Raw genomic sequence first — 13780 nt, 5'->3', positions numbered from 1 at the left:
AATGCTAACAAACCTAATTGCTAGCAGCTGTGAGTCCTTGGGCTCCCTTGTGGTGTTCAGCCTCCTGCTTACAGATCCCTACTGGGATTCTGGCATCACACCTGATAGTAAAATGGATGAAAATATGACAGACTAGGGATGTACTTTTGCATAACGCAAGAAATTCATGAGTAGCTCTTTATTAATGTATCTAAACATACAATTCATTTGTATTCGTTTGCAACATAATAAGCCTGGGTCAGGGGACATTGTCCACTTGGTTAAGGTCCCAAGTTCAGGTCCCAAGTTTATTAAGCAAAATGTTTTGCAGAAGCTAATATGATTAGATATGGTTTAGAGGTAGCTGGATCAATCACAGTGGAGTGAAAGTAATAAATTAGTAATGTTGTGTCTTCTTATCTACACTCCTATTTCCACAGCCAAATTATCTGATCACTTTTATCCTGGTATTGATCTAGCTTGTGCAGCTGTTACCTTCTCAGCATTCTTTTCAGATTTTTCTCAGCTCATTTCAGTGTCATTGTTCCATAGGGGATATAGGATGAAGAAGGAAACTGCAGATGATCATTAGGGATCAGAGTAACATCAAGATGAAAATACTAGCAATTTTTATTTTTCTCCAGTTATTTGATGGGATCTCACAGAACATATATAAAATAATCTAATAAAGATTGTGAATGCAGAGCAATGTGTGTCAGAGGTAAAATCTTGTGGACCGCTAGCACAAATAAAAACAAATTCTAAACTGGGGCTTCCATCCCAGAAATTACTTGGCACTCCAAATCAGGAAATTGAGAAATATGAATTGCTTAACTTAGGAGTAAATACAATATTTCATGTTAGTGCATTTTACTCATTAATATGAACAATGCAGGATCTGTAAGAAATTTATTTTTGTGAATTTATTGCCAGTCTTAGTATGCTTGAATTCCATTCTAATAAAACAAAAAGTTAAAAGCTAAAGCTCTTCTTATCAAATATTGCTCTTTGTGGGATATTAACTGTTCTACATGGAATAATAAAGTATTTAATAGAACACATATAAATGTTTCTTATTGCTATAGCTTTCTCAACATTCCAGATGGGGTATCTTTAGCTGAATGACATGATAACTTAGGTCTTGACCCTGTAAGATGCTCTGCCTGGGCAAATACCAGCCCCACTGAGACCTATTGCATTGTACAAGTTTTGCTGTAAAGGTAAAGGTTAATTATGAAAACACCCTTCATATTGTAGTATCCATGACTTCTTAACTACAAACCCAACTCAGTAGCCAATATTTTATCAGTAGAAGCATGCTAGCTCCACCCCATTTTGGTCATCATGAAATTTTATGGCATATACTGATTGAAGTTATGTCTTATTTGTGTTTTTGTCCTCTATATCATTAGAAAGGGTAAGATCCTCATCCCCACTACAGGCCCTTTATGTTGGGTACAATCCCTGATCTGTACTCCTTTGATGCAGAAATTTAGGAAGGCAGCTGCAGATTATCCTTCCAGAGACCCATTCAAAAGCCGTGGTATAGAGACATGTTGTGGGGATGGGGCTGCATCATGTAGTGCTGTGAAGATTTTGGATAAACCCAGAGCCCCGAGGCTAGAGGAGTTCTGTGCCCTCACCAATTATTAGGGGTGTGTGCTCCTGCTTGCCCCCCACCCCTTGTGCACACCCCTGCACACCTAGATACATTAGATCAGTCCTGTGTTCTTCACCTGTAAATAGGGTTCTCCCCTCCCTGCTGTTCATCTCTTCCTGTTAATTTCTTCTCCTGAAGTCCCTGTAATATCTTCATTAGCCTTTGACTGAGTATGCAAATTGCCTTCCATTGTAAGACACACAATACAGAATTGTCAACCAGGGAGATAAATGTCTCCCCACCTCCTCTTTGGTGGAATCTGACCTAAGGCATGCTACCTCTGGGTGACCTGCCTTTAACTTGAAGGCTTTAGAACATAATTTCCAGTATATACACATATCTCCTTACATATTATCCACACAAACATTTTGCAAAGATTATGATAACCAATGTGACACAGGCTTTCAGAAGGAACTGTACATTACACAGCAGACCCCATTTTAATGGAGTTGCGAGGGCCAGCATTAGACTTTCTGGGACTGAGTGCTGAAGCTGAAGCCTGAGCTCCACCCCCACCTGGGGCGGCGGGGCTTGGGATGTGACCCCCTTTCCCCATACCTGAGACGGTGTGGCCCCTCTCCCAGGGTCATTTAGTAACTCTGCTGTCAGAAGGGGGTCACGGTGTGATGAAGTTTGAGAACCCCTGCTCTAGACTGAACTAGAAAGTAAATACTAAACCCAGAAATCCTTGTAACCCTTTTGCACCCCTGTGCCCTCTGGTATCAGAGGTCCTTAGGTCACACCATGGTGGTCTTAATTACAGGGCCCACCAGAGCAGCGCAAATCAAAGGTGGCTTAAAGCCACCTTGGTTCCCCTTCACCCTTCCTAGAGGCACAGCTCAGAATATCCCCCAAGAACTTCAGGATAAAGGCTTTTGACATTTTTCTGGTTTTGGCTTTTTAATTCCTTGTACATTTTTCCTCATTACAAATTCCTCACTGTTTCATTTAATATGCCATAAGAAAAACAATTAAAATGTTCTCTAATATTTTATGATTTTTTCCAGTTTATAGTTGGTATTTTTACTGACTCTTACCAGCATGAATAGGCTAAAATAGGGAAAGAACAAGTTAAAATTACTTAGACAAGTTCAATGTCTTCAAGTCACAAGGGCCTGATGAAATACATCCTAGAATACTCAAGTTGCTGACTGATGAGGTATCTGAGCCATTAGTGATTATTGCTGAAAAATCATGGAAGACGGGAGAGATTCCAGAAGACTGGAAAAGAGCAAATATAGTGCCCACCTATAAAAAAGGAAATAAGGACAACCCTGGGAATTACAGACCAGTCAGCTTACCTTCAGTACCTGGAAAGATAATGGAGCAAATAATTAAGCAATCAATTTGCAAACACCTAGAAGATAATAAAGTGATAAGTAACAATCAGCACGGATTTGTCAAGAACAAATTATGTCAAACCAATTGCATAGCTTTCTTTGACAGGGTAACAAGCCTTGTATATAGGGGGAAGCGGTAGATGTGGTATATCTTGACTTTAGTAAGCCTTTTGATACTGTATTGCATGACCTCATAAACAAACCAGGGAAATACAGCTAAGATGGAACTACCATAAGGTGGGTGCATAACTGGTTTGAAAACCATTCTGAGAAAGTAGTTATCAGGGATTCATAGTCATGATGGACGGGCATAATGAGTGGCGTCCCACAGGGATCAGTTCTGGGTCCAGTTCTGGTCAATATCTTTATCAATGATTTAGATAATGACATAGAGAGTACACTTATAAAGTTTGCAGCAAATACTAAGTTGGGAGAGGTTGCAAGTGCTATGGAGGATAGGATTAAAATTCAAAATGATCTTGACAAACTGGAGAAATGGTCTGACGTAAATAGAATGAAATGCAATAAGGACAAATGGAAAGTACTCCACTTATGAAGGAACAATCAGTTACACACATACAAAATGGGAAATGACTGCCTAGGAAGGAGTACTGTGGAAAGGGAACTGGGGTTCATAGCGGACCACAAGCTAAATATGAGTGAACAGTGTAACACTGTTGCAAAAAAAGCAAATAGTATTCTGGTATGTATTAGCAGGAGAGTTGTAAGCAAGACACAAGAAGCAATTTTGCCATTCTACTCCATGCTGATTAGGCTTCAACTGGAGTATTGTGTCCAGTTCTGGATGCCATATTTCAGGAAATATGTGGACAAATTGGAGAAAGTCCAGAGAAGAGCAATAAAAATTATTACAGATTTAAAAAACATGATCTATGAGGGAAAATTGGGGAAAAAATGGGTTTGTTTAGTCTAGAGAAGAGAAGATTGAGAAGGGACATGATAATATTTTTAAAGTACATAAATGGTTGTTACAAGGAGGGGAGAAAAATTATTCTCCTTAACCTCTGAGGCTAGGACAAGAAGCAATGGGCTTAAATTGCAGTAAGGGTGGTTTAGGTTGGATATTACGAAAAACTTCCTAACTGTCAGGGTTGTTAAGCACTGAAATAAATTGCCCAGGGAGGTTGTGTAATCTCCATCATTGCAGGTTAGAAAAACACCAGTCAGGGATGGTCTAGATCAGTGGTTCTCAAAGCCGGTTCGCCGCTTGTTCAGGGAAAGCCCCTGGCGGGCCAGGCCGGTTTGTTTACCTGCCACATCCGCAGGTTCGGCTGATCGCAGCTCCCACTGGCCGCGGTTCGCTGCTCCAGGCCAATGGGAGCTGCGGGAAGTGGCCAAGGGATGTGCTGGCCGCCCTTACAGTGGGAGCTGCGATCGGCTGAACCTGTGGATGCGGCAGATAAACAAACTGGCCCGGCCCGTCAGGGGCTTTCCCTGAACAAGCGGTGGACCGGCTTTGAGAACCACTGCTCTAGATCATACTTAGTCCTGCCATGAGTGCAGGGACTGGACTAGATGACCTCTCAAGGTCCCTTCCAATCCTATGAGTCTATGATTCTATGAATTGAGAACAGGTAGCCAATTTAATATTGCAACAGAGGGTCCTGTGGCACCTTTAAGACTAACAGAAGAATTGCAGCATAAGCTTTCGTGGGTGAATGCCCACTTCATCACCAATGCCCACTTTATTCCTGATGAAGTGGGCATTCACCCACGAAAGCTTATGCTGCAATACTTCTGTTAGTCTTAAAGGTGCCACAGGACCCTCTGTTGCTTTTTACAGATTCAGACTAACACGGCTACCCCTCTGATAATTTAATATTGGTAATTTAAATGTTCACATTTGGATGCCTTTTTGGAGGACATGCTTTAGTCAGATACAAGTCATTGGGCTCAATACAGGAGTAACTAGATTAAATGGTACGGCCTGTGTTATAGAGGAGGTCAAATTAGATGATCTAATGGTCCCTTCTGGCCTTAAAACCTATGAGGTTTTGCTTTCCAAAATGAGAGTTTGAATTTTGAAATATTACTTGGCTTGATACTGCAAACCTCTATGGATCAAATTCCCATTAGAGTCAATAGGAGTTCTGCCTATGTGAAAAATGCAAGATAAGGCTTATTTTTTGTGTGAGTTTGGGATAAATGTAAATGTCCTATTTTATGTAACACAAGATGGAACTAATTTCTCAAAGAAAGGAAAATATTTTATAATATGTTTTAGTATATTATGATATTTTAAAGATGTTAGCCCATGAGAAAACATTATCAGAAGGACTTTTAGCAGCATGTCATATTTTCCACTGTGATTGGCAAAAAACTATGTAAGCATAACGGATATTACACGAGATTATGGGGAAGGGGAACGCATGTCTTTACTTAAATTGTAAATCATGAGCAAGCTGTTTGCTCAGATAAACTGGTAAGTGAAACGGTTTATTAGGTAGGAGACTGGCTCAGGAACGATAGTGGAAATGAAGACTTTATTTAATCTTTAGTTCTAACTGATAGTGACGAACGATTGATGTCACATGATAACTCTGCTGTGATCTGCCATATTCATTGAAATTCATTGGTGGTCTCACACTCCCAGTGGTTAGATGTTCATGCTACAACATGGCAATCATAACTGAGACCTTTCCACAGCAGAAAAGCCAGCGACAGAGGTCCTGAGCCAAAACTTGCTGAAAGTTTCTCATTCACATCAAGAGGGCTAGACTCAGGCGAGAATGGGCATGTCTGGATGAGGCACAGTATTGCTGGTCAGATCATGGCTGTTCTGTGGACAGATAAAAAACTTGACTTCTCTGCATTTTGCTCTGAGCTTGCTGCCACTCAGACGCTATGGGTACATCTACATTTGAGCTGGGAGATGTGATTCCCATCTCGCATAGACTGCTTGTGCTAGCTGTACTCGCGCTAGCATACGAACAATAGCAGCATAGCTGGGGGTAGCACAGGGGGCAGGTTGGGCTAGCCACTTGAGCACATATCTACCCAGGCCCCCCCTGAGTACATAGTTGGGTAGCTAGTCTGAGCTGCCACCTGTGCTACTCTAGCTATCTCGAGCTAGCGCAGGTACACCTATGCAAGCTGAGAATCACACCCAACTTAGATGTAGACATACCCTATACTGACACCTTTCTCTCTAAAAATGTAAACATTTTTTTTCTAATTGGCCATGACAGGCTCAGTTCTTAGCCTATTTTAGAAAACTGTGGGGAATTTTGCTGTTGAAGGCTTTATGTGGGTATCTATATAGCTCTCATCACTGTAGTATCTCAGCGCCTCACAAGCATTTACAAGTGTTATTGTCACAATACCTGTGTGAGAGTGCAAAGTATTTTTCCTATTTTACTGATGGCAAAGAGACACCCAGGGTAGATTAAGTGACTTGCCCAAAGTCATGCAAGAAATGTGTTCAATTCCTGGTTGAGCCATGAATTGAACCCAACTCTCTTGAATCCCAGTACCTATCCACTATCCCATCCTTCCTACCAATTACACTTATCAGTACTCTAACTCTAGCTAGAATACTTCCATTGGGCTGTGCTATTTGCTCTAACCCAGTTATATGCAGCTCTAATAATTATGACTCCATGTGTCTTTCCATTGTATAAATGCACAGATGTAGGCCAATTGTAAAGTTTGGCATTAATGTTCACTCTGGGTGAAATTTACCTCAGCATTGAGGGCCCACGTCAGACTCTGAGTTTAGTAGTTCCCTGGTGCGTAGAGTCTTGTTTGGGATCCTTGTACTGGAATGAATTTCAATCTCTAGTAAGCAATGGGCTAGATTCAGATCTCAGTTGTGCCAGTTTAAATCCTGAGTGATTTTACAAACATCAGCAGAGTTAATTCAGTTTTAGACAGATGTAACTGAGATCCGAACATGGCCCTCCCTCTCCAAATGAACTCTGTGATGAAATGTTAAGAGTTTCCATATCAAATAACCTTATTCAAAACCCTGTTCAAATCTAAGTAATTACTATCTGAGATTAAACAACCTTCAGGGCATTCTTTACATATTTATTTGCTCCTTATTAGTTGATAAAATATTCTGCAGCTATTGGAATGGAAGGGATAATGTAATATTGTCTATGGGGATTTGCTACAACTACATCATTGTCTTACCTTCCTTGATTTGTACATCTAATTCAATCAGCCTTGTTCCTAAATTTAAAGGCCAGCCTTTGAAAAAAATGAGACATTAATTCCATGTGCAAAATACCATGTGTTATTGCACACCTACATTTCTCCGGTTGGTGACAGCAACTGCATGAACAAGTGGGTATTTAGACATCTAAGTGCCCATTAACCCTTGCAATTACAGTCACTGCACATGGAGATGAAGGTACTTCTAACTACACTACAGAGACCCAGTTGCACAAGATGTAGTATAGTGTAGTTAGAAGTACCTCCCATCATCTTTATCACAAGCCATGACCATGTAGGCCCTGTCTACACTGGCAAGTTTCTCCACAGAAAAGCAGCTCTCTGCGCTGTAACTTCCGAGGTGTACACACTGCCAAGCCACTAAGGCCAGGTCTACACTAACCCCCTAATTCGAACTAAGGTACGCAACTTCAGCTACGTGAATAGCGTAGCTGAAGTTCGAAGTACCTTAGTTCGAACTTACCTCGGTCCACACGTGGCAGGCAGGCTCCCCCGTCGACTCCACGGTACTCCTCTCGCCGAGCTGGAGTACCGCAGTCGACGGCGAGCACGTCTGGGTTCGACTTATCGCGTCCAGACAAGACGCGATAAGTCGAACCCAGAAGTTCGATCGCTCGCCGCCGAACTACCGGGTAAGTGTAGACAAAGCCTTAGTGTGCAGAAACTGAACAGTTGTGGTGCTTTAAAAAAACCACCCTGACGAGAGTACAGCGCCGCAGTGCCAGTGTAGACACCTTGGCAATTACCGCACTGCGACTGGCCTCCAGGAGGTGTCGCACAATGCCTGTTCTCATCTCTCTGGTCATCGGTTTGAACTCTACTGTTCTGCCCTCAGGTGACCAACCGTCATCACCACCCCGTAAATTCCTTTGGAAATTTGAAAGTCCCCCTCCTGTTTGCTCGGTGACACATGCAGTGGTCTCAGCGCATCTTTCCAGGTGGCCATGTCTGCTCCATGCACCCAGTCGATCTCCCATTTGGAGCAATGCCAAGCTGCTGGACCTCATCAGCATTTGCGGAAAAGAGGCTGTCCAGTCCCAGCTGCACTCCAGACAGAGGAATTATGATATCTGTGGACAGATTTCACTATTCGTGATAGAAAGGGGCCATGACCAGGACACATTGCAATGTAGGGTAAAAGTGAAGGAGCTGCGGAATGCCTACCACAAGGCACGGGAGGCAAACCACCACTCCAGTGCTGCGCCCACAAGCTGCCTGTTCTCCAAGCTGGACGCAATACTCCGCGGTGACCTCACCTCCACTGCGAAGGCCCCTGTGGATACTTTGTTGGCTCGCGTCCCAGCTGAGAGTGGACTGAGCCAGGAGGAGGAAATCTTGGACGAGGATGTGGAGGGGGACCCAGAGGCAGAGGATGACTTGGAGGCCAGAGATACATGCAGCCAGGAGTTCTTTTCTAGCCCGGAGGAGCCTAGCCAGTCACAGCAGTCGGATCTTGGCGAAGCGCAAACAGGAGAGGAGGCCCCTGGTAAGTGGATCTGATTTTGGGAATTGCTGAAGCGAGTTGTTGGGGGCAGGAGGGTTGCATAAAGCAGGCTTGTCTCCCACCGCATACCTAGTCTGAGCAGCGGAACAGGCTGTTGATTGATTCCCTCACTTCAAGGGACTCTCCCTCAGAGATCTCCAGGAAACTCTCGTGGAGATACTGGGCAATCCATTACCACAGGTTCTTTGGCAGAGCTGCTTTGTTTCTTGCTCCATTAACGGTAACTTTCCCACGCCACTGTGCCATCATGGGAGGAGGGGGGAACAATGCTGCACACAGGTGAGCCGCATAGGGGCCAGGACAGAAGCCGCAGGCTTGGAGAAGACCCTCCTTTGATTCCCTGCTCACTCTCAGCAGTGAGATATCTTCCATAATGATCACATCCTGTGGAAAGTGTGGGGACAGGAATGATTATCAGTGCCCCCCCTCCCTACGGTGGTAGCTCTCCCCAAGAGCCACGTGCCCAGTGTACAGCAGGGTCCCAGAAGAGTGATTTACACTGCCCCTGCGGCTACTCACCCTTTTGGGGGTCTTGTGGCTCATGTGTGCTTGCCTGGGGTCAGCCAGCTAGTGACAGATGTGTGAGTACTGGCTGTGTTTTAAAGCACTGAATCAGTGTTGTCTGTGTTGCAAACGATACTGCTCTGTAAAATATTGCATTTAAACTTCACAGAGATGATCTTGGGAGCCCAGCCTCCCTCTTTGTTATTGATGGCAGAATGGCTGCACAGAATTAGAAAGCGGCCAAGAAGACCTAAGGAGGACTTTCTGCGTGAGGTTATGATGCACTCCTCCACCGAGAAATAGGAATTGAAGGAGTGGTGGGACAGTGAGAAGAGGGATGGAAGGAGAATACGGCATGCCAGAATGAAGCCACAGAGCAGCTCTTAAACGTTATGTAGTGCCAAGCAGACACTCCAGGCAATACTAGCTTTTCAAACTGAGCAGTTCAGTGCCCACCCTCCCCTGCAGCCACTGTCGCAAAACTCTTTCCCATGCACCCCCCAGACACCGCCAACACAATCTTATCAACCTCCTGGCTCCAGTCTCTACCTGCAGCATTCCACTCCTCCCCCGTCACAGTCCAGCACTGTGGACTCCCACTACTCACTGCACTCAACACCCATCCCTCTGCAGTTTGGCCCTGCTGAAGTACAGTGCCCACTGTATTGTACTCCAAAGGAGAAGGTTGGATATGATCCCTGGACATACACAAATCTTTAGCCATCCCGGAACCCCTCCTCCTCCCTGATGATGTATTTTTTCATTTGAACCTCTCTTCCAGTTGTTCTCTTTTAATAAAAGAGTTGTGTTGGTTTGAAAGCAATCTTTATTCTATTAATTGAAAGCAAAAAGAGCACTGCAAAGCAACATACAATTATGTTAAACCCCCTTATTGCATCATGTGCACCAATCACCTCCCAGCATTACAAGCACTGTAATCCCGAGCATAGCAACAAATATTTCAGCTTCAACTTCAAAACTGGCTTTCAGCTTCAAATTGCTGCCTCAAGGCATCCCTTATGGACCGTGCTGTTCCCCTCTAATAGCCCTGGTCTCTGGCTGTTCAAACTCATCCTCCAGGCGCTGAGCCTCTGCAGTCCAGCCCTGAGTGAAACTTTCACCCTTCCCTTGACAAATATTATGCAGTGTACAGCATGCAGTTATAAACATAGGAATATTGTCATTGGCCAGGTCCAGATTCCCATAGAGGCATCACCAGCGGGCTTTTAAATGGCCAAAAGCACACTCAACAGTCATTCTGCACCTGCTCAGCCTGTTGTTGAACCGCTCCTTGCTGCTGTCAAGTTACCCCGTCTGTGGCTTCAAAGCCACAGCATTAAGGGGTAGGGGGGTCTCCCAGGATCACAATGGGCATTTCGACTTCCCCTACAGTGATCTTCTGGTCCGGGAAGAAAGTCCCTGCTTGCAGATTCCTGAACAAGCCAGTGTTCTGAAAGGTGTATTATGCACCTTTCTGGACCAGCCTGCGTTAATGTCTGTGAAACACCCATGGTGATCCACAAGCACCTGCAGGACCATTGAGAAATACCTCTTGTGATTAATGTACTCGTGGCTAGGTGGTCTGGTGCCAGAATTGGAATGTGCGTGCCATCTATCACCCCTCCGCAATTAGTGAAGCCCATTTGTACAAAGCCATTCACAATGTCACGCACATTGCCCAGAGTCACGGTCTTTGGGAGCAGGATGTGATTAATGGCCCTGCACACTTCCATCAACACGAGACCAACAGTCGACTTTCCCACTCTGAACTGGTTAGTGACCAATCGGTAGCAGTCTGGAGTAGTGCAATCGCAACAGTGCAATCGCCACACGCTTCTCCAACAACAGGGCAGCTCTCATTCTTGTGTCCTTACGCCGCAGGGCTGGGGAGAGCTCATCACACAGTCCCATGAATGTGGCTTTCCTCATCCGAAAGTTCTGCAGCCACTGCTTGTCATCCCAGACATGCATGATGATGTAATCCCACCACTCAGTGCTTGTTTCCCAAGCCCAAAAGTGGCATTCCAATGTGGTCAGCACCTCCGTGAATGCCACAAGCAATCTCATGTCGTAGCTACTGCGCATGGTGAGATCAATGTCGCACGCCTCTTGCCTTTGTAGTTTAAGGAATAACTCCACTGCCACTCGTGATGTGTTGGTCAGAGCGAGCAGCATACTGGTCATCAGTTCGGGATCCATTCCTGCAGTCTGGAGAGGCAGGGCACGCAGTACACAAACCATTGAAAGATGGCGCCAAATGCAGATGGAAGCACAGGGATTTCTGGGATGTGAAGCAATACATCAGGGGTCATTGGGACAGGACCCAGGACGCCGCACGACCCCCTCTGCTTTCCCACAAGTCTTAGCAGCAGAAGAGGAAGAGATGCTCTGTGGGATAGCTGCCCAGAGTGCACCGCTCTGAATACCGCTGCAAGTGCCGCAAGTGTGAACATGCTATTACGCAGGCAGATGACAGTGTGTGAACACACAACAGGGGTTTCCCTTCAGCGCTCTCTGAGCGGTGCTGTAACTGCCGGCGCTGTAACTTTGCCAGTGTAGATGTGCCCTTAGGGACACTGTGATGATAAACCAACACAGGTTAATTTATTCTGGGAGCTACATAGAATTTCAAGGACCAATGGCCCAAATCAAGAGTAACTTTAAATTTATTATAGCGAAATGCAGTCTCTTCTCTACCACAAGGGACACTACAGACTCTACCCATTGAAAAACTGCCCCCCCCCCCAGCCTTATTTTATTTTATTCAACTTTACAAATCAAATAAACAAATAAATCCCAACCTCTTTTACTGCTAGTATTTTCATTTTGCAGTTTTGAACTATGTCTTTCAATATATTTTCTATGGGTTTGCTTTATTTCACAGTCCTGCCTTGGAGATAATATGGTGCTGACCCAACCTGCGGGGAGGGAGGGGAGATGGGACGAGACACTGAATGAAGTCAATCTGCCTCTGAGAAGCAGCTTGCCTCCTGAAGCTTCCTGGTCTCCATGCGAGTGTGCAAACTGCTGCACATTTTTGACTACTGTAAAAAACTCTGTGGCGATTCCCACAAACATTCTTTTAATAAAATGTTAACACAGCGTCTGAGAGTATTTAAATTTCAAAATTTCCCAGGGGCCAGTCCTTGGCAATTCTTCTGCCATTTCCTTATAGCTCATTTTATGTGGTTTAGCATTTTCTGGCTACAATTCTGTCATCTGAGCTCCCTGGATTCCTTTTCAGATATTAAAGGACTACCACTTCACAGCCTGCACATTATCCCATGAGGGAGGAAAGCAGCGTTAACCCTCTTCCATAAGCAGGGATGCCAAGGCACACAGAAATCCAGTGACTTGCTCAAGGTTTGATAGGAAGTTTGTGAAGGAACCAGGAATAAAAACACAGATCTCCTTATTTTCAGTCCTGTCTTTTAGCCATATAAGGGTATGTCTACACTGCAGTCGTGGGTGTGATTAGCAGCTCATGTAGACATACACATGCTAGCTGTACTCTAGCTAGTTTGCTAAAAATGGAAGTGAGAATGCAGCAGCGTGGGCTTAAGCACTGGCTGCACTCTGAGTACATTCCTGGGGGGAGGGTGTCTGGTAGCTTGTGTAGCCTGTGCTGAAGGGTCCTCACTGCTGTTTTTAACAAGCTAGCTAGAGTACAGCTAACATGGGTACATCTCCATGAACTGCAAATCACACCCAGGGCTGCAGTGAAGATGTACCCTCAGCAAGAGTTCTTCCTGCACTATAACCCCTATACTGCTGCTAAGTTGGGGACACTTTGGATTAGTTATGATTGAAAAATTGGGTATCATCATATGTCCTGAGCTTATAGGTGAGTTGTTCCTCTGGATTGCATTCATGTTTGCTGCCAGGAGTTTGCAAATGACACACAAGAGCACATGCTTATGGGCGGGAACAGAAGGAATTGTGGGTTTTTGACTCCAACCCTCCACAATTGCTTTAGAGTTGCAGAGGTATCCTGCAAAATCCAGCAACAATTTCTCCAGAGGTGGTGTGCCTGGAGGTGGTGTGAAGGACACTGGGATGTCTACCCACAGTACAACAAACTTTTGCGGATATATTTGATGCAGTGTGGCTATAGTGCGCTGGTACACGTGGCAGAATATGAAAGCACCGTCACTGGCATTCTGTCCACAGAACTTTTACCAGCACAACTTTCTGGTGTAGATGGAGCCTGTGACACTGTTGCCCATATTCTGCTGCTAAAATTGGGGACACTTAGGGTTCGTTGCTATTAACAAGTTGGCTCTGTAAACTAAGTGACAGATTTACTTGACCTCCTGAAATTTTGCTAAATTTTAGGAGACGATATTAGTTTCGGGAGAACGCTACTACAGACTAGCCACCTACTGTAAAAGACACTCAAGTGTGAGTTATGTAGAGGAATGGAAGGGATAGATAGATGGAGGCAGGGATGTCCTGGAATGACATTGACAAATATACTGACGGTCCTTGGGTTACACAAATCCAATTTACAGAAAAACCGGACTTACAGAAAAAGTTCCATAAGCTTTTTTTTTTTTTTGCGTAATTGTTGGAGATACGCTCCCGACTTACGCAAAA

The sequence above is a fragment of the Chrysemys picta genome, chromosome 3 (assembly GCF_011386835.1).
Source record: "Chrysemys picta bellii isolate R12L10 chromosome 3, ASM1138683v2, whole genome shotgun sequence".
Classification (NCBI taxonomy): Eukaryota; Metazoa; Chordata; order Testudines; family Emydidae; genus Chrysemys; species Chrysemys picta.
Note: the sequence above shows the minus strand (reverse complement) of the source record.